The sequence below is a fragment of the Mastomys coucha genome, unplaced genomic scaffold, assembly GCF_008632895.1.
Source record: "Mastomys coucha isolate ucsf_1 unplaced genomic scaffold, UCSF_Mcou_1 pScaffold21, whole genome shotgun sequence".
Classification (NCBI taxonomy): domain Eukaryota; kingdom Metazoa; phylum Chordata; class Mammalia; order Rodentia; family Muridae; genus Mastomys; species Mastomys coucha.
This window is the reverse complement of record NW_022196904.1, coordinates 69,181,997-69,193,239: the sequence shown is the minus strand read 5'-3', so window position 1 is coordinate 69,193,239 and position 11,243 is coordinate 69,181,997.

Genomic DNA, 11,243 nt, shown 5'->3' with positions numbered 1-11,243 from the left:
AAAAAAAAAAAAAAAAAAAAGAATGACTGACTTGACTTGGCTATGATCCATAAGACAAGATCATGGGCTAGAACCTTAGGTGGGAGTTGGCACTATTATAGCCTTAAGGGAGAAGTCTGACTTCCTCAGCAAACTTGGGTTCTAGGTCTTAAAGTCTGGAGAAAGACTGCAGCAGTTAGGCACATCTACAAAATACCTTCACAACACCACTAAAATGCTGTCTGATTAAATTGCTGTGCTGTTTAATGCTATGATGCTGTACCAATACTACCTTAGTCTAGCAGAGCTGATATGACAACCAACCTCCATAACACATCAAGAAACAGGAGAGACAAGTGTGGGATTTGCTCTGGATTCTGTGCGGTCCCTATTCCAAGTAGCCAACCCTGTGGAAGAGGAAACAGCAGTGCCACACGGTGACTCACCATAGAATTTGAACCACTTCCTGAGACTTAGCAGCTGTTTGAGCTCTGGTTGGAACTGGTTTCAGACAGCTTTGTTGGGTGATTTCAGGATCTGACAAGTAGCACAATTGGAGATTCAGAATTTATTTGTAGCATTTAAATTTTAACAGGGACCCCAAAAGACGGTCACTGGGGTATGTCATGGTTTATTTGAGGGCATTAATAGTGCATCAGTCAGCTCCCATTAGGTTAATTAACAAGTAATCTCCTTGGGTTGGACTGCTGGTAGCTTGTTCATCTGTATTGGATGTTAATGGCTGTGGCTCTGCTGTGTATGGCCTCTCCTTTAGGACCCAAATCAAAAGGGAAGCCCAGTCAGAACTTGTTCCCAAGGCAAGCAGAAACGTCAAGACAACCAGAAGGAACATGAAATGACACTTGGACCTTCTGCCCAGAACTAGCCTGGTTACTTCTACCCATACTCTCTAGGCCTCCCTGCATCACGTGGCCAGGTCTGACTACGGCTGGGGAAGGTGTACTGCATCTACTAAGAGGCACTGAAGGTCTCACGGACACCAGAGATTACCCATTCACTTACAGAAAGAGGGTGCTGAGACATGGGGGCTTCATATAGACTTCCTGGTCTGTCTCCCTCATTCTTCCTCCCTCCCTCCTTCCCTCTCTTCCTCCTCCTTTCCTTCTTCCCTCCCTCCTTCTTCCTTCTTTCCTTTCTTCCTTTCATCCTTCCTCTCTTCCTCCCTTTCCATCTTCCCTTCTTCCATCCCTTTATTCTTTCTTTCTCTTCAGTTGTTTTTAAAAGTATTTTTGAGATTATAATATAACTACATAATTCTTCCCCCTCCCTACCTCTTCCCTTGCTCTAAACCCTCCATGGATAACCACCCCCTCATGTGTTAGAACGGCGGGTCGCATGAGAACATACCACACACTAGGCCCAAGCAGTTCCATGTGTAAGAGGTTTAATTGAGAGGGAGAGAGGGAGAAGTAGCACGGAAAGAGAGGAGGGAGAGAGAGAGATGGAAGAATGTTCCCCGTATACATATGGGTTGTGACATATGGCCACAGGTAAAGGTGGGAGGTGAGCCCAATGGATTCTGGGAATATGGTGGCTGTCGCCCTGGCAACAGGTCTGTGGACCGGGCCATGCATTGCCACAGGCTTTGGATGTTGTGATGCTAACACCCCTCCCCCTTGCTTTCTTTCAAATTCGTGGTCTCTTTTTCTTTGTTGTTACTTTATGTGTGTGTGTTTCTAAATATGAAACTATAACCTGCTCAGCCTGTATACTGTTACTTGTATGTTTGTGTTTCCAGGACTGATGATTTGGTTCCTTATGTAACCTAGAATGACCTGGAACATACTATATAGCCCAACATGGCCTCAAATTCACAGTCCTTTTGTATTGAGATTCCAGGCATGTGCTACCCTGCCCAGCAAATTTCTTATCAGAGTTACAACTGATGTTACAAGATACATCATTTCCTAAGTGTGGCAGACAGTAGAGATAATCATGTTGCACCTAGGAATCCAGAAAGCACCATGACACCTCAGGTAGTGTGGAGAAAATGTCAGCGCTGGAGGAGAGCCCTTCTCCAGAAAATGACACACCTGGAAGGAGGCTGCTAGGATTCACAAACATACACACAGACACACACACACAGACACACACACACACATACACACAGACATACACATACACACACACACAGACACACAGACACACACACACATACACACAGACACACACATACACACATACACACACACATACACACAGACACACACACACATACACACACATATACACACACACAAACACACACACACACATATACACAGACACACACATACACACATACACACACACACACACACACACACACACACACACACACCTCCAGTACACTTCCTTCCCTGGGTCATGGGTTTAGTCTGTCTGTGACCCTGACGATAATCAACATTTTCAGTGTGTATGTTACTCTTTTACCTTTCACCTAATAAACACATTGAGGGGTCCGATGGGCTGGGCTGGGAGTGAGTGATCTCTGAAGCCAGTAGAAGGGCTGTGGCTTCTAACGTTTGTAAACATCTGGATGCAGGAAGATGTATGGGCAGAGGGCATGTATACTCTTCTAAGCTCCAGGACACCACTCCTCTCTCTACACCCTCCCCCCTATTTGTTGTTCAGCGAGGGATTTGGATTATTATACTAGTAGAATTTCAGATAACAAATGGAGTTGTGTGAGCTTGGGAATATAGCTGAGAGGTGGAACAATTATGTTGGGCGTTGAGTGCCATCTCAGCACTGAGAGGAAAAAAGAACTCTTACAGCAAAAGGTATGACTTGGAAGGAGCTGGAAATTCCTGTGCCTGCATCCCATACAAATCAGAAATCCAAGATAGGTTTGTGAGCAGCACAAGGCCGCAGAAAGTGCTATGGCACCCTAGCCTGCGGTGCTGGCAACACACTGCCCATCTTCTTGAGTCCCCAGGACATTTTGCACCTTCTGAGAGAAAGGTCTTTGGATTTGGGGTTCCTTTGGGTCCTTGGGGGAGGACATCGAGATTGCTCTTGACTTGTGTCTTCAGCTCCTCACAGCTCTGTGTCACTGAAGCACTTCCCAGGTCACTTATGAGCCCCATGCAGATCACATAACTCTGGGACCCAAAGGCCTGGCACCACTGATGAGAACATCGTCAGTTCCTAACTGCTGTGAGCCTAGGCTGAGCTACACTGAAGACAATTGCTTCCACTTCCAGAGATGGTTATGGATGCAAGTGGAACCTGTAAAGGGACAAAATAAAGGACATCCAATGTGGTCTTTTAAAAAAATTACATTTAGAGTGTTTGTATATGTGGTGTGTGTGTATATGCTGTGTGTGTATTGTGTGTGTATATATGTTGTATGTGTTGTGTATGTATGTATGATGTGTACATCTGTATGTGCATATGCATGCATATATCTGTCAGGTCCAAAGGAAATTCCAGTATGGAGGTTAGTGGACAACTTTTAGAATTCAGTTTTTTTTTTTTTTTTTTAGAGACAGGGATTCTCTGTGTAGCCCTGACTGTCCTGGGACTCACTCTGTAGACCAGGCTGGCCTCGAACTCAGAAATCTGCCTGCCTCTGTCTCTGAAGTGCTGGGATTAAAGGCGTGCGCCACCACTGCCCAGCTCCTGCCTCTGCTTCCTGAATGCTGTTAGTAACAGCACACACTACCAGGCCTAGTGACTGCTGTATTTTTAAATATTGAACTTTGTTGAGGCTGGAGTTTATTTTAACTGAGCATTTTTATGTCCAATTTTGGAAACTACCTTAAAACCAAAACCCAAACAGAAATGATGCCTAGTCTCCTGTGTTGTCCAGGCTTTTCAGGTTACCAGAGAGATGTATGTGGGAAAGGGAAGAACGGGGAAGTTCAGGCTTGGATCAGCAGAATCTCCCAGACGTTTATTCAAGCACAGAATGTATTAGTCTTCTCTGGAGCATTTTTATGAGAGGAGAAATCTAAAGCCTTTTCAGGAAAACGGATCCTGCTCTCGGAGAGGACATTCACTGCTTTGTCTGTGTACTATCAGACATAGCTGTCTTTGGATGGTTCCTGTCGTAGGGACGGGTGTGGCAGGGAGTCGTGAGAGCTTGAAGGGGTGGGGGGTAGGGTCTGAGTGAAAGAATGCGCTGATGTGGACGTGCCTGTACAGCCCCAGGCGAGGTGCAGACAGGCACCCGGCAAAGCCCTCTGAACTCCCTCTGGGAGACGCAGACTTCTGATAGGGCAAAAGGCACCGGGTGTGTTCAGCATAGGCAGACGAGGAGCATGCCAAGTCAGGCTGCGACTTGAAATTCCCCAGCCTTAAACAACTGTCCCTTCTAATTTGTCCCATACCTCTCCATTTACCAAGCATTCCCCCCACCCCCCTCACCTCGCAACATTTGTGTTGGAACCTTGGACTTGTCCCCACCCACCACTCAACAATGCTGTTTACATAATGTGATAAGGTCACACAAACAGGGTCACAGAGGGAGGGCTTAGTGCCAACACCTTGAAAATGGGGGGTGGAGGGGCAGTAGACTCTGCTGTTTTGTTTAGTTGTGAGATTAGGTCTCATTTTTGTAGCCCAGACCAGCCTTGAGTTTTCAATCCTCCTGTCTCAGTCTCCTCAGGGCTGGGATGATGTGATGGCAAATTAATTCCTTCAAGTAGGGAAAAAAAAAACCTCTTTAATAACTATGCAATTCTGGTTCTGACTAATACCCAAAGAGAAACGAGACCCTGAACAGAAATCCTTAATGGCTTACATAAATGAGTTGCCTTTGGGCTCACAGCCCCATGCTTTGGGCAATTAAACACTTTTATACTTTGGGCAATTACACTTTGGGCAATTAAACACATTTTACAAAGTCAGGAAATTTGGACAAGTTTGGACACTTTAGACATATGGGAAATTTAAGTAAGGTATTGTCACAGTTACCTGAAACAAGTTGAGTTTTTTCTTTACGGATAGCCATTTACCAAGATCATTCTGCCTGCCTGGCAGAACTACACTCTTCCGAATAAAAGGCACAGGATTTAATGGACCAATAGAAGCCAACGCCATCTATGAAACTTCCCTGCTAGGCAAAATTCCTTTGGCTAAGTTTTACTTACGTGTAACTTACTGTAAGCAAGTTTATTGGTAAACCCTTTATACATCAGTCTGACTTCCACTTCCTTGTTCAACCACAAGCGTGTGCTACCACACTCCATAAATCTTTACTTTGGAGGGGAAGAGTCTGGTCTTGAAAACGTAGGGGTGTCTGAGTCATGTGATTACATTGCATATCGGGTAGAGGGCGAACCAGTAGAGAGGTGGAGACAGCCAGGTTTGAGATGGTCCCTGGATTGCAGCCTTCTTCAAGATTTGGGTTAGGAAACCATGGGGCAGCATTCCTGAGCCCAAGGCAACTGATAAACATCCCGTCTCCCCTACCCCCCACCCCAAGATGACTTGGGCTTAGGTCTGATCCCACCAGGGCCAGGCATGTCCCTAGTTTGAGCTCTGCCTTCTGTGGGGCAAGTGCCTCCTGACTGAGTCAGACATCTCTTCTCCGGTCTCCTCTTCCCACACATCCTCAGCTGCGGTTCCTCTGATTGCTATTTACCTCTGACTTTATTTACAGTTCTTGAACATCCTCATTATTGTCTTGAGTTATTACCAGGATTTTACCATGAATGAAACATACCTTTCTTTCTTTGTCCCATAAGTTTTTCTTGTCCTTTTTTTCCCTCCCCCCATCTCTCTACCCCACCTTCTTCTGTAATGGGTTGGTAGAAATGAAGCTGCATAAAAGAGATACTTGTATCTATCAATCTGACTGTCAGGCTATGAAAACCATGGACCCCAGATAAATGGGAATTTCCCTAGAAGTCTCCTGTTGAAGGAAAAGGAACCAGCCAGAGAGGGAAGTTGTCTCCCAAAAAGAGATCTCACACGTTCTAACGACTTGCCAGACCACCTTGCAGGATAAGACAGAAGCCCAGACAAGGATGGGCCAGTGATGTGGGACCACACCTGGACTGCGCCTGCTTACAGGTGCAAATCCTTAGCCCTCTGTTTAACTCTAATCTGACTTCAGGACTCTTCAGACAACTTGGATCCTTGTCCCTGTTCTCCGTGTGGGCACATTGAATAAGTCTCCTTATTCTGCTTCTCACTATTAATTTTACTCTTTTAATTGGGTGACAAGACCTGGCTTGGAGCACTGGCTGTGTCCCCAAGCTTGATATCAAGATGGTGACTATGAAGGGACAGAGATGCATTTTGGGGGTGACTGATACTTGCAGTGAGCTAGCCCCAGATGGAGAGGAACGATGGTGGTTCTCGGCAGCTACCGGAGTCATTTTACTGAAAGGTAGTTTTCTACCTTTTCTACTTCAGCAGCCACCAACAGCTTTTCTTGGCTGTCTTCCTCCTCTTCCTTCCTCCAGTCTGGAACTCCAAACTGTATGTGGACCAGGCTGGCCTCAAACTGACAGAGACCCACCTGCCTCTGCTGCAGAGTGCTGGGATTAAAGTTGTGTGCCACCATACCTGGCCCTCTTTAACTCTACTTGGTGAAGCAGAAAAACAAATTTGAGTTTTGCTTGAGAAAACCTGACCCTTGGTGAGTCTCTCTCCCTAAGAGGCATCTCAGGCTTTACCTTCCTGCTTGTTTCTGGCTCTTTTGAGCCCTGTGGGGCCATTGCCCTTTGGTGACCGGCTTTCTCTTTTGAGATTCTTCTGTTGAACAATATTGGGCTATTATTGTTTAAAGACAAACACAAAAACCACAGCGACCATGACAGTGGAGGAGAGAGAGAGCTCTTGAAGACGTTGAAAACCTGACTATAAGCCAGGCTGTATTGGTACACACCTTTAATCCCAGCACTTGGGAGGCAGAGGCAGGAAGATCTCTTGAGTTCTGGGACACCAGGACTACACAGAGAAGTCCCATCTGGAAAAACCAAAAGGGGAAAAAAAGAAAAGAAAAAAAGAAAAAGAAAAACCCAGCTATAACTCAAAGACTTCGGAGACAGGAAGACATTGTTCACGGAGGCACAGCTAGGTCTCCTTTGTGAGGTTCTTGTGTTTCCCCTGCTCAAACATCTATATTTTAATCCTTCTGGAACAGTCCTGTCAGAGGTACAGAACTGTGGCTTGGTTTCCTCAGGCTTTGAGTTCTGACTTCCTAGATGGAGGAGTGTCTTAAAGAGAAGTGTCTGTTAATCTAACATTCACGCTATCGTAAACAGGCCTTGCGATCTGGAAGCTCCCTCCCTTGAACAAATTTGGAATTAATTATTTGGTCCATCTGCTGTGTGACAGGATGAGGTTTGTGGTTGAGAGATAGGGTGCTGAGGAGATCTCTGCCATGATTTATGGAACCATGAAAATACTAAGGCTTTACTAGTTTGGTATCTCTAGGGAGCCTTGCAGTCAGCTCGTCTTTCTAAACCTGGCATGACTTCTAAGACAGCGATGCTGCAAAAATCATAACTATGTACGTCATATGTGGATATATGATTATCTATCTGTAACTACATCCACCTATCATATTCTGATGATTTAAAACTTAAATCATTTCATTGATACTGTTGTATCTTTCTGTTTTTACATTTATTTATTTAAGTCTGCTCTTTCTTTTTTAAATTTATTTATTTTTTATTAGATATTTTCTTTATTTACATGTCATTTGATATCTCCTTTCCCAGTTTCCCCTCTGGAAAAATAAATAAATAAACAAAAACAAAAACAAAAACAAACCCCTGTTCCTTTCCCCTCCCCCTGCTCACTAACTCATCCTCTCCTGCTTCCTGGCCCTGGCATTCCCCTACACTTGCCCCAGTGTAAATCTGCTCTTTCTTCAACACAAATTTCGACCAAGGGGGAAGAAATACAAGGTGGCTGGAGAGATAAAGAGCATCTGCCATTCTTTCAGAGTCTGAGCCAAGTTCCCAAGCACCCACAGCAGGCAGCTCACCTGTAACTCCAGCTCCAGGGCTCTGATGCCCCCTTTTGGCTTCTGAAGGAACTTCACACACACACACACACACACACACACACTCACACACACACACACACACAAAATTTAAAATAAAATTGAAATTATAAAAATAATTAAAATAGATGAAGAGCTTTACAGGAAGGAGCTAACACAACCCATCCCATTCGAATAGAAACACAAAACTTGCTTTAAAAAAAAAAAGAAAGAAATTAATATCTTACCCTCAGAGTAAAAACCCCACAGTTTGAAAATAAGATCTATTTCATTTTATAAATGTTCTAATATAAAGACACCAGTATAAGACTAAAACACCTAATTCCTGTGCCTAAAGCAATGAAATGTTTTTTTAAGACATTGTTTTGCTTCCTGTGAGGAACTTAAGATTTTGGGGGTTGTTTTATATTTCCTGCTGTTTATGTTCCACACTTTTGGATCCTTAGGAAATTGTTGGAACAAGGTTAAGGTTCAATTACATGTCTGTCTGTGCTGACTGCTTTTAAATGGCTTCACTTTGGTTTTAGTACTTTGAGGGCCTATGTCTCTGTCACTAGAACCATGTGTAACGTGGTGCCTAAGCTAGCTCTTAAGCAAAGCTTACAGAAGGGTCATATTTACAACAAGGGCCGTTGCTCAGCACAGTGCCTCTCAGCAGTCAGCTATGGCTGAAGGAGAGACAAGAACAGGCTGCAGCCTGCCAGAGCCAACGTGGGAGCAACGGGCACCACAAGCCAGAACATGCCCTGCTCCCATAGGTCATGGGCCAGGCTGAATAGCCTGAGCTAATCCTACTGAAGATAATAAGATGCAAGAAAGCTCTGAGCTAAGCCCATAGAGGGTAAAAAACAATACAAGCCCCAGAGAGCACGCTGGATAGGAGAGGCGACTCATTAGAGGCCTAATATGAAAATTCCTTTTTATTTTTAAAATGTGCTTATTTTAATTTTATGTATATGACTGTTTTGCATACATGTATTTATGTATGTTACTTGCATGCAATGCCCACATTGACCAGAACAGATCCTTTGAAACTGGAGCTACAGATGGTTGTGAGCCACTAAGTGGGTTCTTGGACCCAAACCCAGGTTCTCTTAACCTCTGAGCCATCTCTCCAGCCCCAAGAAAATTCTTACCATTAGCACATTTTAAAGGAACCTTTAGAATCAATGGAACCTTTCATGTTATATCAGATGGAACTTGCTAATATTTATTTCAGTGTTCAACTGGCATCTGCTTAAAATAGGTAATGGTAGGGCTTTGAACACTCTCCTATCCTCTGTAAAAAGATTTTAATATATATAATGTATAACTCTGAACTTTAAAATGTCCTAAAGACCTAAGAAAAGACATTAAAAATTGCCATATAAACCAGGTAGCTAAATAATATGTGGGTATGTGTGTTCACTCTTTTTTTTTTTAAAAAAAAAAAGCATTTTGTAACTGTAGACATAAAACACGCTTGTACAGTTATGTTTGTAATAACGAGTACTGTTTCTTAAATTTGTAAGAGACATTCTACCCCACGGGAACTGGGTAGGGTAGGGAGAGATTCTTCTCTTGAGCCCTTGGAAGCTGAACCAATCCAGTCCAGCATCCCAGAATTCTAAAGAAGTCTGTTGTTGAAAGCTCACATCAGCAGCCATAGAGCCTTGAAGCAGGACTCTCCCTGGGTATGTGGGCCATAGGAACTAGCACTGTGAAGATAGGGTCTCGTGGGTAAAATTCTAGGACTTGTATATCTCTGGCCTTCTGCTCCCACTGTAACTTTTGAAAGGATATGGTCACTTGGGCTTCCATTCCCAGTGGACACTCACTCCCTGGAGACCCAGAAGCATACTAGGTGTTTTGGGAGACTTAGGGATTCAGGCCAAGCCCCCCAGCATGGTGGAACATAGCTAGCTTCAGGGAGCTGTCCAAGCAGGGGATGGGGACAGGACTGCCACCTCAGGATCCTTTAAACTCACAGGACCAGGGCCACAGTGTGTATCTTGATGCAGCCCAGGTCCCCTAGATGCAGTGCCTAAGGGTCATGGGATTCAGGATCCACCCTCTATGCAAGGTCAATCGGGCTGTGAGTCAGGGCACACAGAAAAAAAAAATGCTTCCTGCAGCCTGATCAGAAATTCTGCTCTTGGAGGAGGATTAGGAAGAAATTTTGAGAATTTACAAATGGAAGGGGCTCCCTGAAGGGAGGCTGAAGTTAAAGGAATGTGAAGCTCAGGACTGGCTCTCTAGCTGGGAACATGGTGACCTCTCAGCTCCTCTGGGAGCAGCCTTTTCCGGCTTCTGGAACTTGGCAGTGGTGGAGGAAGCCCAAGGTGCATTTCTTCCTCCACAAGGATTGTCTTGTTAGGATCTTAAAAGTATTTATAGTCACTCAATGACTGTTTACATGGTATGGAATTCTAACACTTGTAAATATGTGTCTAGCATTTGAGATTTTGTAAGTTGAGTTTCCTGAAGTGATTGTACATACCAAGGAAGAACCAGAATAACTTTTATTCTCTCATGTTCCAGAGAAGTAGCTTTCTATAAATTAGACAGGAATTTAAGTCATTTGTGTATGCTATCTCATTTAAACCATATGGGTGTGCACGATTATGTGCTGGGTGGGTGCATATGTACATATATATGAGGCCATGGGACTGTCTGGGTGTTGTCCCTCAGGTACTATCCACCTTGTGTTTGAAACAGTTTCTCATTGACCTGAAACGTGTCTTCCTAGGATTAAAGGTATGCCCGGTTCCATGGCTCTTTCTTTTCTTTTTCTTTTTTTTAACTTTTCATTTTTTATTTTCTTTCAGAAGACTGGATAAGGCACCTACACTCTAGAGCCTCTATTTAACATGAGAAGGGTACTTACTTACACATAACACAGGAGGAAAGGGCATGATTGTCAAAAAGGGAACATGAATCCCCAAATAAATTATCTTACAAAAATATCACACTCGCTTTTCCACTTTTTTTACTATTGGTAAAAACAAACAAAAATTCACATTAAAAATTATCTGTATGCTGGTATAACAAGACCTTGATTTTTTTACATAAGTAAGTCAAATAAATATTTTACAGAAATTTAAGTTTTTAAAAAATAGGTCAAGTATTTATCCTTTATTTCTTTGGTCCACTAAATGACCAGTTCTCAACCTGACATTACACTGACTTAACACTCCGCACAGCCCATGTGCACGGTTGAGGCAGGATGCACATGCAACCTGCTAACACTACTGTGTTCTTCCAAAAGTGGCTTCACCTTGAGGAATGCAGACCTCTGCCATCTCTGTGTCACACGTCA